Consider the following 5,932-nt stretch of genomic DNA (forward strand, 5'->3'; position numbering starts at 1 on the left):
CAATGAGTAAATACGCAATTTTCTGCCACAAAACAGGAAGTTGCTCACACACTGGTGTCTTTGGGAAATTTATGTACTGTAATTGTATCTTTTATTATAATCAGTATTGCCCTGAAAGACCTGACTTTTGAGCACAACCATGGTCTCAGAGAACCAGGTGTCTCAGCAAATATGGCAGAAAATAGAGAAGTCTGTTAACTAAGTATTTTAGTAAAAAGCCTATGGTAGAATTGCATAAATGTTGATTTTTAGATGTAGACAAATTGGGAATATTACTACCGAATTTAAGCTTAACTGTTCGTAGAACATAAGTATCTCAATTTTGGTATCAAGGTTTAGTTTAAGGACACCATATTTATATGTTGATATCAGTAAAACACAATTTTACAATTAGTCAAACTTTTATATAGTTTTATAGTCAAACTTTCAAAATTTCCTTACTTTTTCTTGGGCTAAAGCTACATAAATGGTGTTGTAATAAACATCTTTTTTCATTCAGAATTTTCTGTTTGAGGTAATTTCCTTGGTGTATAGTTCCAAATGTAGAATTGTTAAATTTATTAGTCAGTTTTTTGCAGAGAAACAAACCAATAGGGTATAGATATAGATGACATAGAAAGAGATAAAGATAGATATAGAGATATAAATACATAAGAGCAGTTTATTATAGCAGTTGACTTATGTGATTATGGAGGCCCATGATCTGCCAAGTGGAGAACTAAGTAAGCTGGTGATGTAATGTAGTCTGAATCTGAAGTCCTGAAAAACAGGAAAGTTGTAAATATGATTCCAAAGCCCAAGAACTAGGAGTGCAGGAGAAGATGGTACAGCGACAGCAATTAGAGTCACTACTGGTTAAGCTTAGCATAATCTACTGTCATTCTCCAAGATCCATCTGTCTTCCCAGTCAATGTAGGAGAGTTGAATAGGGAATGTGTGGGAATCATACGGCATCATTCAAGTCCTTGATGGTGGCATGAATCTCTGCAATCCCTCCAAGGAAACATTGTTGCTTTTTATCTATTTTTATCTTTCAATATTGCTTTTTAAAAAAATATATTTTTATAGATTTCAGAGAGGAAGGGAGAGGGAGAGAGAGATAGAAACATCAATGATAATAGAGACTCATTGATGGGCTACTTCCTGCATGCTCCACACTGGGGATTAAGCCCACAACCTGGGATGTGCCCTGACCGGGAATCTAACCGTGACCTCTTGGTTCATAGGTCAACCACTGAGCCACACTGGCTGGGCCAGTATTGCTTTTGGTTCACTTTTTTTTTAGGTTGAGGCAATTCTAATAGCTTTCACTTGGCCTTTCCCACCATAATAGCCCTTGCCCCAAAGTTTAGGAAACCAATGTGGGGATTCTGCTAAGTCCGTGGTCGGCAAACTGCGGCTCGTGAGCCACATGCGGCTCTTTGGCCCCTTGAGTGTGGCTCTTCCTAAGCCTTAGCAGTACCCTAAGTTAGTAACAATGTACCTACCTATATAGTTTAAGTTTAAAAAATCTGGCTTCAAAAGAAATTTCAGTCGTTGTACTGTTGATATTTGGCTCTGTTGACTAATGAGTTTGCTGACCACTGTGCTAAGTATGTCTGTTCCAATTATAAATATTGGAAATGGGAAAATAAGCATTAGACCCACTGTGAGATGGACCTGAGCAAAAACCCCACAGATCACCTGACCTCCAGTAGCCCATACTCTGAGTGGAGGGTCACAGTGATGTTTCAGGTCCCCTGGAATTAGTGTCACTTCAGTGGTTCCTGAAAGATCTGATTATTTACCTCTCTGCAATGCACAGTTATCATGGTAAAAGGCCAGAGGAAGATTAACAGTACAAATTTTAGGTAGTGTACCAGGGCCCTTCCTTAAGAGGCCTCTTCTTCATTCAAAGAACTCTGAGTCTCTAAACTGGCTCAATTCTGAGAATTGATTAAGGGCCCATAACTCTGTTTTTATGACTCAGGTTAGATTTTTGTTCACTTAACCTAGAACTTTTCTGCTTGTACAGATCGAGTAAGAATTTAGTAGGTTTACTATCGATTTCACTTCTAGGAACCCTGTGATTAACTAGGCAATACCAGAGGTCTATGTAAGTCAAGACTGTTTTGATTGCTGCTTTGACACTGCTGTCTATTATAGTAACCATGTCCACCTTGCTCTTGGCAGTAAGTACCATCATTGGGCCCCTACCATCCTGGGATCCAATTACTCCCGTTTCCAATGGAGTGGCTCAGTGCCTTCCCATCATAAGGTCTGGCCTTACAGAAAGGAGCAATCACAGAGCTTTTCAGGAATGCTAGGGCTCCCCTCACAAATTTCTCTCACAGTGTTGGTATGGCATCTGGACTTGCCCAATGTAAGTGAGTAGGTCTTAAATGACAAAGGCACTCTAACATTCCAATCTCCTTAAGCCTCATAATCCCTTCCTCTACATTAAACCAAGGAAGGTAACGCATTTCCAGATTGCTCATGGAGGGCCATCTTTCGGTCCATGTTTCAGACAACTAATCAAACTATTAGAGTCCTTTCTAACGATCTAAACTGCAACATTAAATGCAGACTCTCTCCTTCGTGAGCCTATATCAATAAATTTGACCTGGTCCAACCTTATTCCTTCTTTCCACCATTATTCCACACCATTAGTATACATTCCCAAGCACATTCCTCAGATTTCTGCTTATGCAATTTAGAAAATTCAAGTAGTTCTTTTGGAGTGTAGCACACCTCCTCATGGGTCACACTTTATAACTCATCTTTAGGGACCTGCTGAGACTTCAGTCTAGTTATATCTCTAGAAACAAAGAGGGGTGGTGGGAGAATGAGCATTTGTCTTCCATGGCAACTGCCTCAGGGGAGAGCATTATGGCTTCTTCTCCCTATGTAACGCTTCATCTGGCTGTTCATCTTTCATCACATTTTTTAATAAATTGGTAAATGTGTTTCCCTGAGTTCTTTGAGCTACTCTATCCAATTAATTAACACTGAGGAGTGGGTTGTGGGAAAATGATGTGTAACCAATGTCAGACCGGGGACCTTCTACCTGTGACTGGTGTCTGAAGTTGGGGGAGAGGCTGGTAGGACTAAGCCCTTAACCTGTGGATTCTGTCACTGTCTCCAGGTAAAGAGCATCAGAATTGAGTTAAATCGTAGAACACCCAGCCCGTGTCATGGAGAACTGTTTGGCTGTGGAAAGCCCGCATACCTGGTGTCAGAAGTACTGTGGTGTGGTAGTAATGTGAGAGTAAAGGAGACACAAAGGAAAAGGGCTAAATTTTCTTTTCCTAGTACACTGCCAGAGCTTCCATCTAGGTATCTTGCTACCTGAATGAGTTGGCCCCTAAGGACAAGTGTCATAATTTTCTCTGATAAAATCCTAATGTCCAGCAAGCTAACAACCATTTTATTTCCTTTTTACTTCCTTTCTCAATAGGCCCTTTGATAGAAAGCTTTTGGCTCCCTCTTTCCAAAACCATAATTCTCTACAGTTTGGAACACTCCAGTTAATTAGAGATCTTTAAATTCTGCCAAAACAGAGGAAGGGCCAGACTTAAAAATATATTGTCTTGCTCACACATGGATTGATCCAAAAACAGTATTTTAACCTAAGCTCTGAAATACAAATTTATAGTAACTATTATCCAAGGGGAAATTAAAACTTTGAAAAACTACATTTTGGCTACTTGATATATTTATTACTCAATTTCAGAACTTCATAATAAGCTCATAGCTATGAATCTAGTGATTGCTTAGAACTTACACGAATTTAAAATCAAAGTTAAACCACTTATTTTGTCTCCATAAAGTTGTCTCTGTGTGTGTTCCTGTGGCAGTTGTATTAGATATCCAAACAGGAAGAACATTGTTTAAAAATATATAATTGATCCTCTCAGATTATTTTAGAATATATTATAAAATAGAAGGTCTATTTTAGAACTAACTTTTGAGAAATGGCCATCACTGCCAAGTAAAAGTTATGCCAATAGTCAAATACCAAAGTGCAGGTAAGATAGTTATGGAGGTGATACCTTCACTATTAAAACAAGCTTTTAAAAACATATATAAAAATGTTTGAAATTATAAGAAATTATTTAACAAAACACATGAGTAAATATATAGCTCATTAAAGAGTAATTACAGCTGTTAAACCAAGGAAATGAAAATCTACAGCCTTATTCATTATAATACATGCAAAATAAAACACTTACAAAATTCATAGCTGCTTTATTCAGAAAAGACAAAAACCATAGCCCATCATGAGAAGAATCAATAAAGTACCTGTGGTACACAGAATACAGCTCAGCAGTAAAAAGGGAGAAGAAAACCCGAATCTCAGAAACATTATGCTCCATGAAAGAATCCCCATGCCAAGGGTACATGCTGTATGATTCCACTGACATGATGTTCTAGAACTGGGGCAAGTAAACTATGATTTACAACACTGGGAGGTTCAGTGGATAGAGTATCAGCCTGCGGACTGGAGGGTCCCAGATTTGATTCCTGTCAAAGGCACTTGACCAGGTTGCAGGCTCTATCCCCAGTGAGGGGTGTGCAGGAGGCAGCCAATCATCATTAATGTTTCTATCTCTCTCCATGCCTCTCTGAAATCAATAAAAATATATTCAAAAAAAATTTTTTTTAAATAACACACTGGGAGAAGGGCATAGTTTAATGAAAAAAGGCATGAAGCAGCTTTTTGGCATAATGGTAATGTCCTGTATCTTCTTTTTTTCTGTTGAGGAACTAATTTATTTCACGCTGAGATCCTCATAGGTGACAGGTTCACATTGGGTACAGATGACACTGAGCAGCAGACAACATGCAGTAGTAACAAGTGTATCTGGAGAGGCCGCAGGGAGCTGGTGAAATGGTCCAGTCTGGAAGACCCTAAAAATGTCGGCAGGTGGCCATGCTGAAGCCCGGGGCATGATGCTGGCTGGGGTACGGCCCTCGGTCTCACACGGAGGACTGTCCACTGTGGGAGATGCAGAAGCCAGTGGTGCAGGCAGGGCCTGGAGAATCACAGGCGCTGGTGCAGTCACAGGGACAGGCAGTTCAGGGTGAGGTGGTGGTCCGAGGGCTAGCAGGAGGCCTGGTAAATATGGGCTGTGTGCCACGTGTAAAACAGGCTCCTCCCCATCGTGGTAATTTTCCAGTTCACAAGCTCCCTTGGTAGTTGAAGACCGCTTTTCCATTTTCACCTGTATTTTGGTCAAACCCTCTAAGGTGGCCTGCAGCTCCTTGTGAGTTCCTTAGTGTATTCTGGAAGCCTCTGTTCTGCATTTTCATTGCAAGCCGGGCTACCGCTCTCCATCTTGTCTTCACTCAATAAACTGATTTTCCTGTTGGCAATATTATTTGCAGTAGCAAAGCCTGCATCATTGAGGGTTTTCCATTTCAGCATTAAATTGTACCAACTGACTGCACTGTCCTTAATTTTTCTCTCACTGACCGGTAAGACAGGTTTTCTGGGCATTGCACTTCCAAGGTTCTTGGCTTCCATGTGATTTGCTGATATCCCAGGGGAGAGTGTCCTGTATCTTGACAGAGGTTTGTGTCTCATACGTGTATGTTTGCCAGAACTCATCAAATGGCACACTGAAGCATTCACTATATTTAAATTTTACCTAAAAAACACAAGTCGATGCCTGGCTGGTGTTGCTCAGTGGTTAGTGTCCACTCTTGCACGGATGGGTCACATTCTCAGTGAGGGGCATGTATCTGGGTTGCAGGTTTGCTCCTTGTCCCTGTTCAGGGTACATGTGGGAGACAACCAGTTGATGTGTCTTGCTCATATCAATGTTTGTCTTTCCCTCCCTCCCTCCTTTCCACTGTCTCTGAAAAGCAATGGGGAAAATATCCTCAAATGAGGATTAATAACAACACCCCCCTACACACACACCAGTCAACACATATTGAACTCTAATGA

The 5,932-nt window shown here is 40.4% G+C and overlaps 1 pseudogene; it reads right to left on the minus strand.

Moving 5' to 3' along the window:
* Positions 1–5,083: 5,083 nt before the first annotated feature.
* Positions 5,084–5,521, minus strand: LOC102766009 (annotated as a pseudogene).
* Between the last annotated feature and the right edge of the window lie 411 nt (positions 5,522–5,932).

Source organism: Myotis davidii, unplaced genomic scaffold (genome assembly GCF_000327345.1).
Source record: "Myotis davidii unplaced genomic scaffold, ASM32734v1 scaffold946, whole genome shotgun sequence".
Classification (NCBI taxonomy): domain Eukaryota; kingdom Metazoa; phylum Chordata; class Mammalia; order Chiroptera; family Vespertilionidae; genus Myotis; species Myotis davidii.